Raw genomic sequence first — 16,066 nt, 5'->3', positions numbered from 1 at the left:
GTGAGAGTGAAATTATGTCTAAGTCCAGCTTTGGTACATTAGAAGCAACTCTGAAACTTAACCTAAGCGTTTTTCGAAGCTACTTTTTGGCTAACTTCTTATAGGAAGGTCTAGGAGCTCTGAAAATGAACGTGCGCGTCTTTCACTCTTCCCGAGGGACTTAGAAGAATTTTGTGATATTTTTTATTAAAATTGTGTATAAGGGTATATATATAAATATATTTTATGCACTGTATATGAGCTGGCGATTTCTAAGTCTGTAGTTCCGAGAGGGGTTAACCAGGCTCACTAATAAAGGTCAAGCCACTTGGCTGCCAGAATGCCCTGCTTCAGCACAGACCAGAAAGGCATTGTGATAAGCGTATCCCCGGTATAGTCAGGGGTTAATGGGAGTCGTCCCCGTCCCCCCAGTATACGCCCAGAACCATGGACCCGGTACTTGTGGTTCGGACTGTCTCCAACCAGCCATAATGTTGTGAGAGTGAAATTATGTCTAAGTCCAGCTTTGGTACATTAGAAGCAACTCTGAAACTTAACCTAAGCGTTTTTCGAAGCTACTTTTTGGCTAACTTCTTATAGGAAGGTCTAGGAGCTCTGAAAATGAACGTGCGCGTCTTTCACTCTTCCCGAGGGACTTAGAAGAATTTTGTGATATTTTTTATTAAAATGGTGTATAAGGGTAAATATATAAATATATTTTATGCACTGTATATGAGCTGGCGATTTCTAAGTCTGTGGTTCCGAGAGGGGGTAACCAGGCTCACTAATAAAGGTCAAGCCACTTGGCTGCCAGAATGCCCTGCTTCAGCACAGACCAGAAAGGCATTGTGATAAGCGTATCCCCGGTATAGTCAGGGGTTAATGGGAGTCGTCCCCGTCACCCCAGTATACGCCCAGAACCATGGACCCGGTACTTGTTGTTCGGACTGTCTCCAACCAGCCATAATGTTGTGAGAGTGAAATTATGTCTAAGTCCAGCTTTGGTACATTAGAAGCAACTCTGAAACTTAACCTAAGCGTTTTTCGAAGCTACTTTTTGGCTAACTTCTTATAGGAAGGTCTAGGAGCTCTGAAAATGAACGTGCGCGTCTTTCACTCTTCCCGAGGGACTTAGAAGAATTTTGTGATATTTTTTATTAAAATGGTGTATAAGGGTATATATATAAATATATTTTATGCACTGTATATGAGCTGGCGATTTCTAAGTCTGTAGTTCCGAGAGGGGTTAACCAGGCTCACTAATAAAGGTCAAGCCACTTGGCTGCCAGAATGCCCTGCTTCAGCACAGACCAGAAAGGCATTGTGATATGCGTATCCCCGGTATAGTCAGGGGTTAATGGGAGTCGTCCCCGTCCCCCCAGTATACGCCCAGAACCATGGACCCGGTACTTGTGGTTCGGACTGTCTCCAACCAGCCATAATGTTGTGAGAGTGAAATTATGTCTAAGTCCAGCTTTGGTACATTAGAAGCAACTCTGAAACTTAACCTAAGCGTTTTTCGAAGCTACTTTTAGGCTAACTTCTTATAGGAAGGTCTAGGAGCTCTGAAAATGAACGTGCGCGTCTTTCACTCTTCCCGAGGAACTTAGAAGAATTTTGTGATATTTTTTATTAAAATGGTGTATAAGGGTATATATATAAATATATTTTATGCACTGTATATGAGCTGGCGATTTCTAAGTCTGTGGTTCCGAGAGGGGGTAACCAGGCTCACTAATAAAGGTCAAGCCACTTGGCTGCCAGAATGCCCTGCTTCAGCACAGACCAGAAAGGCATTGTGATAAGCGTATCCCCGGTATAGTCAGGGGTTAATGGGAGTCGTCCCCGTCACCCCAGTATACGCCCAGAACCATGGACCCGGTACTTGTTGTTCGGACTGTCTCCAACCAGCCATAATGTTGTGAGAGTGAAATTATGTCTAAGTCCAGCTTTGGTACTTTAGAAGCAACTCTGAAACTTAACCTAAGCGTTTTTCGAAGCTACTTTTTGGCTAACTTCTTATAGGAAGGTCTAGGAGCTCTGAAAATGAACGTGCGCGTCTTTCACTCTTCCCGAGGGACTTAGAAGAATTTTGTGATATTTTTTATTAAAATGGTGTATAAGGGTATATATATAAATATATTTTATGCACTGTATATGAGCTGGCGATTTCTAAGTCTGTAGTTCCGAGAGGGGTTAACCAGGCTCACTAATAATGGTCAAGCCACTTGGCTGCCAGAATGCCCTGCTTCAGCACAGACCAGAAAGGCATTGTGATAAGCGTATCCCCGGTATAGTCAGGGGTTAATGGGAGTCGTCCCCGTCCCCCCAGTATACGCCCAGAACCATGGACCCGGTACTTGTGGTTCGGACTGTCTCCAACCAGCCATAATGTTGTGAGAGTGAAATTATGTCTAAGTCCAGCTTTGGTACATTAGAAGCAACTCTGAAACTTAACCTAAGCGTTTTTCGAAGCTACTTTTTGGCTAACTTCTTATAGGAAGGTCTAGGAGCTCTGAAAATGAACGTGCGCGTCTTTCACTCTTCCCGAGGGACTTAGAAGAATTTTGTGATATTTTTTATTAAAATGGTGTATAAGGGTATATATATAAATATATTTTATGCACTGTATATGAGCTGGCGATTTCTAAGTCTGTAGTTCCGAGAGGGGTTAACCAGGCTCACTAATAAAGGTCAAGCCACTTGGCTGCCAGAATGCCCTGCTTCAGCACAGACCAGAAAGGCATTGTGATAAGCGTATCCCCGGTATAGTAAGGGGTTAATGGGAGTCGTCCCCGTCCCCCCAGTATACGCCCAGAACCATGGACCCGGTACTTGTGGTTCGGACTGTCTCCAACCAGCCATAATGTTGTGAGAGTGAAATTATGTCTAAGTCCAGCTTTGGTACATTAGAAGCAACTCTGAAACTTAACCTAAGCGTTTTTCGAAGCTACTTTTTGGCTAACTTCTTATAGGAAGGTCTAGGAGCTCTGAAAATGAACGTGCGCGTCTTTCACTCTTCCCGAGGGACTTAGAAGAATTTTGTGATATTTTTTATTAAAATGGTGTATAAGGGTATATATATAAATATATTTTATGCACTGTATATGAGCTGGCGATTTCTAAGTCTGTAGTTCCGAGAGGGGTTAACCAGGCTCACTAATAAAGGTCAAGCCACTTGGCTGCCAGAATGCCCTGCTTCAGCACAGACCAGAAAGGCATTGTGATATGCGTATCCCCGGTATAGTCAGGGGTTAATGGGAGTCGTCCCCGTCCCCCCAGTATACGCCCAGAACCATGGACCCGGTACTTGTGGTTCGGACTGTCTCCAACCAGCCATAATGTTGTGAGAGTGAAATTATGTCTAAGTCCAGCTTTGGTACATTAGAAGCAACTCTGAAACTTAACCTAAGCGTTTTTCGAAGCTACTTTTAGGCTAACTTCTTATAGGAAGGTCTAGGAGCTCTGAAAATGAACGTGCGCGTCTTTCACTCTTCCCGAGGGACTTAGAAGAATTTTGTGATATTTTTTATTAAAATGGTGTATAAGGGTATATATATAAATATATTTTATGCACTGTATATGAGCTGGCGATTTCTAAGTCTGTAGTTCCGAGAGGGGTTAACCAGGCTCACTAATAATGGTCAAGCCACTTGGCTGCCAGAATGCCCTGCTTCAGCACAGACCAGAAAGGCATTGTGATAAGCGTATCCCCGGTATAGTCAGGGGTTAATGGGAGTCGTCCCCGTCCCCCCAGTATACGCCCAGAACCATGGACCCGGTACTTGTGGTTCGGACTGTCTCCAACCAGCCATAATGTTGTGAGAGTGAAATTATGTCTAAGTCCAGCTTTGGTACATTAGAAGCAACTCTGAAACTTAACCTAAGCGTTTTTCGAAGCTACTTTTTGGCTAACTTCTTATAGGAAGGTCTAGGAGCTCTGAAAATGAACGTGCGCGTCTTTCACTCTTCCCGAGGGACTTAGAAGAATTTTGTGATATTTTTTATTAAAATGGTGTATAAGGGTATATATATAAATATATTTTATGCACTGTATATGAGCTGGCGATTTCTAAGTCTGTAGTTCCGAGAGGGGTTAACCAGGCTCACTAATAAAGGTCAAGCCACTTGGCTGCCAGAATGCCCTGCTTCAGCACAGACCAGAAAGGCATTGTGATAAGCGTATCCCCGGTATAGTAAGGGGTTAATGGGAGTCGTCCCCGTCCCCCCAGTATACGCCCAGAACCATGGACCCGGTACTTGTGGTTCGGACTGTCTCCAACCAGCCATAATGTTGTGAGAGTGAAATTATGTCTAAGTCCAGCTTTGGTACATTAGAAGCAACTCTGAAACTTAACCTAAGCGTTTTTCGAAGCTACTTTTTGGCTAACTTCTTATAGGAAGGTCTAGGAGCTCTGAAAATGAACGTGCGCGTCTTTCACTCTTCCCGAGGGACTTAGAAGAATTTTGTGATATTTTTTATTAAAATGGTGTATAAGGGTAAATATATAAATATATTTTATGCACTGTATATGAGCTGGCGATTTCTAAGTCTGTGGTTCCGAGAGGGGGTAACCAGGCTCACTAATAAAGGTCAAGCCACTTGGCTGCCAGAATGCCCTGCTTCAGCACAGACCAGAAAGGCATTGTGATAAGCGTATCCCCGGTATAGTCAGGGGTTAATGGGAGTCGTCCCCGTCACCCCAGTATACGCCCAGAACCATGGACCAGTACTTGTGGTTCGGACTGTCTCCAACCAGCCATAATGTTGTGAGAGTGAAATTATGTCTAAGTCCAGCTTTGGTACATTAGAAGCAACTCTGAAACTTAACCTAAGCGTTTTTCGAAGCTACTTTTTGGCTAACTTCTTATAGGAATGTCTAGGAGCTCTGAAAATGAACGTGCGCGTCTTTCACTCTTCCCGAGGGACTTAGAAGAATTTTGTGATATTTTTTATTAAAATTGTGTATAAGGGTATATATATAAATATATTTTATGCACTGTATATGAGCTGGCGATTTCTAAGTCTGTAGTTCCGAGAGGGGTTAACCAGGCTCACTAATAATGGTCAAGCCACTTGGCTGCCAGAATGCCCTGCTTCAGCACAGACCAGAAAGGCATTGTGATAAGCGTATCCCCGGTATAGTCAGGGGTTAATGGGAGTCGTCCCCGTCCCCCCAGTATACGCCCAGAACCATGGACCCGGTACTTGTGGTTCGGACTGTCTCCAACCAGCCATAATGTTGTGAGAGTGAAATTATGTCTAAGTCCAGCTTTGGTACATTAGAAGCAACTCTGAAACTTAACCTAAGCGTTTTTCGAAGCTACTTTTAGGCTAACTTCTTATAGGAAGGTCTAGGAGCTCTGAAAATGAACGTGCGCGTCTTTCACTCTTCCCGAGGAACTTAGAAGAATTTTGTGATATTTTTTATTAAAATGGTGTATAAGGGTATATATATAAATATATTTTATGCACTGTATATGAGCTGGCGATTTCTAAGTCTGTGGTTCCGAGAGGGGGTAACCAGGCTCACTAATAAAGGTCAAGCCACTTGGCTGCCAGAATGCCCTGCTTCAGCACAGACCAGAAAGGCATTGTGATAAGCGTATCCCCGGTATAGTCAGGGGTTAATGGGAGTCGTCCCCGTCACCCCAGTATACGCCCAGAACCATGGACCCGGTACTTGTTGTTCGGACTGTCTCCAACCAGCCATAATGTTGTGAGAGTGAAATTATGTCTAAGTCCAGCTTTGGTACTTTAGAAGCAACTCTGAAACTTAACCTAAGCGTTTTTCGAAGCTACTTTTTGGCTAACTTCTTATAGGAAGGTCTAGGAGCTCTGAAAATGAACGTGCGCGTCTTTCACTCTTCCCGAGGGACTTAGAAGAATTTTGTGATATTTTTTATTAAAATGGTGTATAAGGGTATATATATAAATATATTTTATGCACTGTATATGAGCTGGCGATTTCTAAGTCTGTAGTTCCGAGAGGGGTTAACCAGGCTCACTAATAATGGTCAAGCCACTTGGCTGCCAGAATGCCCTGCTTCAGCACAGACCAGAAAGGCATTGTGATAAGCGTATCCCCGGTATAGTCAGGGGTTAATGGGAGTCGTCCCCGTCCCCCCAGTATACGCCCAGAACCATGGACCCGGTACTTGTGGTTCGGACTGTCTCCAACCAGCCATAATGTTGTGAGAGTGAAATTATGTCTAAGTCCAGCTTTGGTACATTAGAAGCAACTCTGAAACTTAACCTAAGCGTTTTTCGAAGCTACTTTTTGGCTAACTTCTTATAGGAAGGTCTAGGAGCTCTGAAAATGAACGTGCGCGTCTTTCACTCTTCCCGAGGGACTTAGAAGAATTTTGTGATATTTTTTATTAAAATGGTGTATAAGGGTATATATATAAATATATTTTATGCACTGTATATGAGCTGGCGATTTCTAAGTCTGTAGTTCCGAGAGGGGTTAACCAGGCTCACTAATAAAGGTCAAGCCACTTGGCTGCCAGAATGCCCTGCTTCAGCACAGACCAGAAAGGCATTGTGATAAGCGTATCCCCGGTATAGTAAGGGGTTAATGGGAGTCGTCCCCGTCCCCCCAGTATACGCCCAGAACCATGGACCCGGTACTTGTGGTTCGGACTGTCTCCAACCAGCCATAATGTTGTGAGAGTGAAATTATGTCTAAGTCCAGCTTTGGTACATTAGAAGCAACTCTGAAACTTAACCTAAGCGTTTTTCGAAGCTACTTTTTGGCTAACTTCTTATAGGAAGGTCTAGGAGCTCTGAAAATGAACGTGCGCGTCTTTCACTCTTCCCGAGGGACTTAGAAGAATTTTGTGATATTTTTTATTAAAATGGTGTATAAGGGTATATATATAAATATATTTTATGCACTGTATATGAGCTGGCGATTTCTAAGTCTGTAGTTCCGAGAGGGGTTAACCAGGCTCACTAATAAAGGTCAAGCCACTTGGCTGCCAGAATGCCCTGCTTCAGCACAGACCAGAAAGGCATTGTGATATGCGTATCCCCGGTATAGTCAGGGGTTAATGGGAGTCGTCCCCGTCCCCCCAGTATACGCCCAGAACCATGGACCCGGTACTTGTGGTTCGGACTGTCTCCAACCAGCCATAATGTTGTGAGAGTGAAATTATGTCTAAGTCCAGCTTTGGTACATTAGAAGCAACTCTGAAACTTAACCTAAGCGTTTTTCGAAGCTACTTTTAGGCTAACTTCTTATAGGAAGGTCTAGGAGCTCTGAAAATGAACGTGCGCGTCTTTCACTCTTCCCGAGGGACTTAGAAGAATTTTGTGATATTTTTTATTAAAATGGTGTATAAGGGTATATATATAAATATATTTTATGCACTGTATATGAGCTGGCGATTTCTAAGTCTGTAGTTCCGAGAGGGGTTAACCAGGCTCACTAATAATGGTCAAGCCACTTGGCTGCCAGAATGCCCTGCTTCAGCACAGACCAGAAAGGCATTGTGATAAGCGTATCCCCGGTATAGTCAGGGGTTAATGGGAGTCGTCCCCGTCCCCCCAGTATACGCCCAGAACCATGGACCCGGTACTTGTGGTTCGGACTGTCTCCAACCAGCCATAATGTTGTGAGAGTGAAATTATGTCTAAGTCCAGCTTTGGTACATTAGAAGCAACTCTGAAACTTAACCTAAGCGTTTTTCGAAGCTACTTTTTGGCTAACTTCTTATAGGAAGGTCTAGGAGCTCTGAAAATGAACGTGCGCGTCTTTCACTCTTCCCGAGGGACTTAGAAGAATTTTGTGATATTTTTTATTAAAATGGTGTATAAGGGTATATATATAAATATATTTTATGCACTGTATATGAGCTGGCGATTTCTAAGTCTGTAGTTCCGAGAGGGGTTAACCAGGCTCACTAATAAAGGTCAAGCCACTTGGCTGCCAGAATGCCCTGCTTCAGCACAGACCAGAAAGGCATTGTGATAAGCGTATCCCCGGTATAGTAAGGGGTTAATGGGAGTCGTCCCCGTCCCCCCAGTATACGCCCAGAACCATGGACCCGGTACTTGTGGTTCGGACTGTCTCCAACCAGCCATAATGTTGTGAGAGTGAAATTATGTCTAAGTCCAGCTTTGGTACATTAGAAGCAACTCTGAAACTTAACCTAAGCGTTTTTCGAAGCTACTTTTTGGCTAACTTCTTATAGGAAGGTCTAGGAGCTCTGAAAATGAACGTGCGCGTCTTTCACTCTTCCCGAGGGACTTAGAAGAATTTTGTGATATTTTTTATTAAAATGGTGTATAAGGGTAAATATATAAATATATTTTATGCACTGTATATGAGCTGGCGATTTCTAAGTCTGTGGTTCCGAGAGGGGGTAACCAGGCTCACTAATAAAGGTCAAGCCACTTGGCTGCCAGAATGCCCTGCTTCAGCACAGACCAGAAAGGCATTGTGATAAGCGTATCCCCGGTATAGTCAGGGGTTAATGGGAGTCGTCCCCGTCACCCCAGTATACGCCCAGAACCATGGACCAGTACTTGTGGTTCGGACTGTCTCCAACCAGCCATAATGTTGTGAGAGTGAAATTATGTCTAAGTCCAGCTTTGGTACATTAGAAGCAACTCTGAAACTTAACCTAAGCGTTTTTCGAAGCTACTTTTTGGCTAACTTCTTATAGGAATGTCTAGGAGCTCTGAAAATGAACGTGCGCGTCTTTCACTCTTCCCGAGGGACTTAGAAGAATTTTGTGATATTTTTTATTAAAATTGTGTATAAGGGTATATATATAAATATATTTTATGCACTGTATATGAGCTGGCGATTTCTAAGTCTGTAGTTCCGAGAGGGGTTAACCAGGCTCACTAATAATGGTCAAGCCACTTGGCTGCCAGAATGCCCTGCTTCAGCACAGACCAGAAAGGCATTGTGATAAGCGTATCCCCGGTATAGTCAGGGGTTAATGGGAGTCGTCCCCGTCCCCCCAGTATACGCCCAGAACCATGGACCCGGTACTTGTGGTTCGGACTGTCTCCAACCAGCCATAATGTTGTGAGAGTGAAATTATGTCTAAGTCCAGCTTTGGTACATTAGAAGCAACTCTGAAACTTAACCTAAGCGTTTTTCGAAGCTACTTTTTGGCTAACTTCTTATAGGAAGGTCTAGGAGCTCTGAAAATGAACGTGCGCGTCTTTCACTCTTCCCGAGGGACTTAGAAGAATTTTGTGATATTTTTTATTAAAATGGTGTATAAGGGTATATATATAAATATATTTTATGCACTGTATATGAGCTGGCGATTTCTAAGTCTGTAGTTCCGAGAGGGGTTAACCAGGCTCACTAATAAAGGTCAAGCCACTTGGCTGCCAGAATGCCCTGCTTCAGCACAGACCAGAAAGGCATTGTGATAAGCGTATCCCCGGTATAGTCAGGGGTTAATGGGAGTCGTCCCCGTCCCCCCAGTATACGCCCAGAACCATGGACCCGGTACTTGTGGTTCGGACTGTCTCCAACCAGCCATAATGTTGTGAGAGTGAAATTATGTCTAAGTCCAGCTTTGGTACATTAGAAGCAACTCTGAAACTTAACCTAAGCGTTTTTCGAAGCTACTTTTTGGCTAACTTCTTATAGGAAGGTCTAGGAGCTCTGAAAATGAACGTGCGCGTCTTTCACTCTTCCCGAGGGACTTAGAAGAATTTTGTGATATTTTTTATTAAAATGGTGTATAAGGGTAAATATATAAATATATTTTATGCACTGTATATGAGCTGGCGATTTCTAAGTCTGTGGTTCCGAGAGGGGGTAACCAGGCTCACTAATAAAGGCCAAGCCACTTGGCTGCCAGAATGCCCTGCTTCAGCACAGACCAGAAAGGCATTGTGATAAGCGTATCCCCGGTATAGTCAGGGGTTAATGGGAGTCGTCCCCGTCACCCCAGTATACGCCCAGAACCATGGACCCGGTACTTGTTGTTCGGACTGTCTCCAACCAGCCATAATGTTTTGAGAGTGAAATTATGTCTAAGTCCAGCTTTGGTACATTAGAAGCAACTCTGAAACTTAAACTAAGCGTTTTTCGAAGCTACTTTTTGGCTAACTTCTTATAGGAAGGTCTAGGAGCTCTGAAAATGAACGTGCGCGTCTTTCACTCTTCCCGAGGGACTTAGAAGAATTTTGTGATATTTTTTATTAAAATGGTGTATAAGGGTATATATATAAATATATTTTATGCACTGTATATGAGCTGGCGATTTCTAAGTCTGTAGTTCCGAGAGGGGTTAACCAGGCTCACTAATAAAGGTCAAGCCACTTGGCTGCCAGAATGCCCTGCTTCAGCACAGACCAGAAAGGCATTGTGATATGCGTATCCCCGGTATAGTCAGGGGTTAATGGGAGTCGTCCCCGTCCCCCCAGTATACGCCCAGAACCATGGACCCGGTACTTGTGGTTCGGACTGTCTCCAACCAGCCATAATGTTGTGAGAGTGAAATTATGTCTAAGTCCAGCTTCGGTACATTAGAAGCAACTCTGAAACTTAACCTAAGCGTTTTTCGAAGCTACTTTTAGGCTAACTTCTTATAGGAAGGTCTAGGAGCTCTGAAAATGAACGTGCGCGTCTTTCACTCTTCCCGAGGGACTTAGAAGAATTTTGTGATATTTTTTATTAAAATGGTGTATAAGGGTATATATATAAATATATTTTATGCACTGTATATGAGCTGGCGATTTCTAAGTCTGTAGTTCCGAGAGGGGTTAACCAGGCTCACTAATAAAGGTCAAGCCACTTGGCTGCCAGAATGCCCTGCTTCAGCACAGTCCAGAAAGGCATTGTGATAAGCGTATCCCCGGTATAGTCAGGGGTTAATGGGAGTCGTCCCCGTCCCCCCAGTATACGCCCAGAACCATGGACCCGGTACTTGTGGTTCGGACTGTCTCCAACCAGCCATAATGTTGTGAGAGTGAAATTATGTCTAAGTCCAGCTTTGGTACATTAGAAGCAACTCTGAAACTTAACCTAAGCGTTTTTCGAAGCTACTTTTTGGCTAACTTCTTATAGGAAGGTCTAGGAGCTCTAAAAATGAACGTGCGCGTCTTTCACTCTTCCCGAGGGACTTAGAAGAATTTTGTGATATTTTTTATTAAAATGGTGTATAAGGGTATATATATATAAATATATTTTATGCACTGTATATGAGCTGGCGATTTCTAAGTCTGTGGTTCCGAGAGGGGGTAACCAGGCTCACTAATAAAGGTCAAGCCACTTGGCTGCCAGAATGCCCTTCTTCAGCACAGACCAGAAAGGCATTGTGATAAGCGTATCCCTGGTATTTTCAGGGGTTAATGGGAGTCCCCCCCGTCCCCCCAGTATACGCCCAGAACCATGGACCTGGTACTTGTGGTTCGGACTGTCTCCAACCAGCCATAATGTTTTGAGAGTGAAATTATGTCTAAGTCCAGCTTTGGTACTTTAGAAGCAACTCTGAAACTTAACCTAAGCGTTTTTCGAAGCTACTTTTTGGCTAACTTCTTATAGGAAGGTCTAGGAGCTCTGAAAATGAACGTGCGCGTCTTTCACTCTTCCCGAGGGACTTAGAAGAATTTTGTGATATTTTTTATTAAAATGGTGTATAAGGGTATATATATAAATATATTTTATGCACTGTATATGAGCTGGCGATTTCTAAGTCTGTAGTTCCGAGAGGGGTTAACCAGGCTCACTAATAAAGGTCAAGCCACTTGGCTGCCAGAATGCCCTGCTTCAGCACAGACCAGAAAGGCATTGTGATATGCGTATCCCCGGTATAGTCAGGGGTTAATGGGAGTCGTCCCCGTCCCCCCAGTATACGCCCAGAACCATGGACCCGGTACTTGTGGTTCGGACTGTCTCCAACCAGCCATAATGTTGTGAGAGTGAAATTATGTCTAAGTCCAGCTTTGGTACATTAGAAGCAACTCTGAAACTTAACCTAAGCGTTTTTCGAAGCTACTTTTAGGCTAACTTCTTATAGGAAGGTCTAGAAGCTCTGAAAATGAACGTGCGCGTCTTTCACTCTTCCCGAGGGACTTAGAAGAATTTTGTGATATTTTTTATTAAAATGGTGTATAAGGGTATATATATAAATATATTTTATGCACTGTATATGAGCTGGCGATTTCTAAGTCTGTAGTTCCGAGAGGGGTTAACCAGGCTCACTAATAAAGGTCAAGCCACTTGGCTGCCAGAATGCCCTGCTTCAGCACAGTCCAGAAAGGCATTGTGATAAGCGTATCCCCGGTATAGTCAGGGGTTAATGGGAGTCGTCCCCGTCCCCCCAGTATACGCCCAGAACCATGGACCCGGTACTTGTGGTTCGGACTGTCTCCAACCAGCCATAATGTTGTGAGAGTGAAATTATGTCTAAGTCCAGCTTTGGTACATTAGAAGCAACTCTGAAACTTAACCTAAGCGTTTTTCGAAGCTACTTTTTGGCTAACTTCTTATAGGAAGGTCTAGGAGCTCTAAAAATGAACGTGCGCGTCTTTCACTCTTCCCGAGGGACTTAGAAGAATTTTGTGATATTTTTTATTAAAATGGTGTATAAGGGTATATATATATAAATATATTTTATGCACTGTATATGAGCTGGCGATTTCTAAGTCTGTGGTTCCGAGAGGGGGTAACCAGGCTCACTAATAAAGGTCAAGCCACTTGGCTGCCAGAATGCCCTTCTTCAGCACAGACCAGAAAGGCATTGTGATAAGCGTATCCCTGGTATTTTCAGGGGTTAATGGGAGTCCCCCCCGTCCCCCCAGTATACGCCCAGAACCATGGACCTGGTACTTGTGGTTCGGACTGTCTCCAACCAGCCATAATGTTGTGAGAGTGAAATTATGTCTAAGTCCAGCTTCGGTACATTAGAAGCATCTCTGAAACTTAACCTAAGCATTCTTCGAAGCTACTTTTTGGCTAACTTCTTATAGGAAGGTCTAGGAGTTCTGAAAATGAAAGTGCGCGTCTTTCACTCTTCCCGAGGGACTTAGAAGAATTTTGTGATATTTTTTATTAAAATGGTGTATAAGGGTATATATATAAATATATTTTATGCACTGTATATGAGCTGGCGATTTCTAAGTCTGTAGTTCCGAGAGGGGTTAACCAGGCTCACTAATAATGGTCAAGCCACTTGGCTGCCAGAATGCCCTGCTTCAGCACAGACCAGAAAGGCATTGTGATAAGCGTATCCCCGGTATAGTCAGGGGTTAATGGGAGTCGTCCCCGTCCCCCCAGTATACGCCCAGAACCATGGACCCGGTACTTGTGGTTCGGACTGTCTCCAACCAGCCATAATGTTTTGAGAGTGAAATTATGTCTAAGTCCAGCTTTGGTACATTAGAAGCAACTCTGAAACTTAACCTAAGCGTTTTTCGAAGCTACTTTTTGGCTAACTTCTTATAGGAAGGTCTAGGAGCTCTGAAAATGAACGTGCGCGTCTTTCACTCTTCCCGAGGGACTTAGAAGAATTTTGTGATATTTTTTATTAAAATGGTGTTTAAGGGTATATATATAAATATATTTTATGCACTGTATATGAGCTGGCGATTTCTAAGTCTGTAGTTCCGAGAGGGGTTAACCAGGCTCACTAATAAAGGTCAAGCCACTTGGCTGCCAGAATGCCCTGCTTCAGCACAGTCCAGAAAGGCATTGTGATAAGCGTATCCCCGGTATAGTCAGGGGTTAATGGGAGTCGTCCCCGTCCCCCCAGTATACGCCCAGAACCATGGACCCGGTACTTGTGGTTCGGACTGTCTCCAACCAGCCATAATGTTGTGAGAGTGAAATTATGTCTAAGTCCAGCTTTGGTACATTAGAAGCAACTCTGAAACTTAACCTAAGCGTTTTTCGAAGCTACTTTTTGGCTAACTTCTTATAGGAAGGTCTAGGAGCTCTAAAAATGAACGTGCGCGTCTTTCACTCTTCCCGAGGGACTTAGAAGAATTTTGTGATATTTTTTATTAAAATGGTGTATAAGGGTATATATATATAAATATATTTTATGCACTGTATATGAGCTGGCGATTTCTAAGTCTGTGGTTCCGAGAGGGGGTAACCAGGCTCACTAATAAAGGTCAAGCCACTTGGCTGCCAGAATGCCCTTCTTCAGCACAGACCAGAAAGGCATTGTGATAAGCGTATCCCTGGTATTTTCAGGGGTTAATGGGAGTCCCCCCCGTCCCCCCAGTATACGCCCAGAACCATGGACCTGGTACTTGTGGTTCGGACTGTCTCCAACCAGCCATAATGTTGTGAGAGTGAAATTATGTCTAAGTCCAGCTTCGGTACATTAGAAGCATCTCTGAAACTTAACCTAAGCATTCTTCGAAGCTACTTTTTGGCTAACTTCTTATAGGAAGGTCTAGGAGTTCTGAAAATGAAAGTGCGCGTCTTTCACTCTTCCCGAGGGACTTAGAAGAATTTTGTGATATTTTTTATTAAAATGGTGTATAAGGGTATATATATAAATATATTTTATGCACTGTATATGAGCTGGCGATTTCTAAGTCTGTAGTTCCGAGAGGGGTTAACCAGGCTCACTAATAATGGTCAAGCCACTTGGCTGCCAGAATGCCCTGCTTCAGCACAGACCAGAAAGGCATTGTGATAAGCGTATCCCCGGTATAGTCAGGGGTTAATGGGAGTCGTCCCCGTCCCCCCAGTATACGCCCAGAACCATGGACCCGGTACTTGTGGTTCGGACTGTCTCCAACCAGCCATAATGTTGTGAGAGTGAAATTATGTCTAAGTCCAGCTTTGGTACATTAGAAGCAACTCTGAAACTTCACCTAAGCGTTTTTCGAAGCTACTTTTTGGCTAACTTCTTATAGGAAGGTCTAGGAGCTCTGAAAATGAACGTGCGCGTCTTTCACTCTTCCCGAGGGACTTAGAAGAATTTTGTGATATTTTTTATTAAAATGGTGTATAAGGGTAAATATATAAATATATTTTATGCACTGTATATGAGCTGGCGATTTCTAAGTCTGTGGTTCCGAGAGGGGGTAACCAGGCTCACTAATAAAGGTCAAGCCACTTGGCTGCCAGAATGCCCTGCTTCAGCACAGACCAGAAAGGCATTGTGATAAGCGTATCCCCGGTATAGTCAGGGGTTAATGGGAGTCGTCCCCGTCACCCCAGTATACGCCCAGAACCATGGACCAGTACTTGTGGTTCGGACTGTCTCCAACCAGCCATAATGTTGTGAGAGTGAAATTATGTCTAAGTCCAGCTTTGGTACATTAGAAGCAACTCTGAAACTTAACCTAAGCGTTTTTCGAAGCTACTTTTTGGCTAACTTCTTATAGGAATGTCTAGGAGCTCTGAAAATGAACGTGCGCGTCTTTCACTCTTCCCGAGGGACTTAGAAGAATTTTGTGATATTTTTTATTAAAATTGTGTATAAGGGTATATATATAAATATATTTTATGCACTGTATATGAGCTGGCGATTTCTAAGTCTGTAGTTCCGAGAGGGGTTAACCAGGCTCACTAATAATGGTCAAGCCACTTGGCTGCCAGAATGCCCTGCTTCAGCACAGACCAGAAAGGCATTGTGATAAGCGTATCCCCGGTATAGTCAGGGGTTAATGGGAGTCGTCCCCGTCCCCCCAGTATACGCCCAGAACCATGGACCCGGTACTTGTGGTTCGGACTGTCTCCAACCAGCCATAATGTTGTGAGAGTGAAATTATGTCTAAGTCCAGCTTTGGTACATTAGAAGCAACTCTGAAACTTAACCTAAGCGTTTTTCGAAGCTACTTTTTGGCTAACTTCTTATAGGAAGGTCTAGGAGCTCTGAAAATGAACGTGCGCGTCTTTCACTCTTCCCGAGGGACTTAGAAGAATTTTGTGATATTTTTTATTAAAATGGTGTATAAGGGTATATATATAAATATATTTTATGCACTGTATATGAGCTGGCGATTTCTAAGTCTGTAGTTCCGAGAGGGGTTAACCAGGCTCACTAATAAAGGTCAAGCCACTTGGCTGCCAGAATGCCCTGCTTCAGCACAGACCAGAAAGGCATTGTGATAAGCGTATCCCCGGTATAGTCAGGGGTTAAT

This window comes from Ascaphus truei, chromosome 3 (assembly GCF_040206685.1).
Source record: "Ascaphus truei isolate aAscTru1 chromosome 3, aAscTru1.hap1, whole genome shotgun sequence".
In the NCBI taxonomy this organism is placed as follows: domain Eukaryota; kingdom Metazoa; phylum Chordata; class Amphibia; order Anura; family Ascaphidae; genus Ascaphus; species Ascaphus truei.
The sequence above is the reverse complement of the archived record's forward strand: the minus strand, read 5'-3'. Positions refer to the sequence as shown.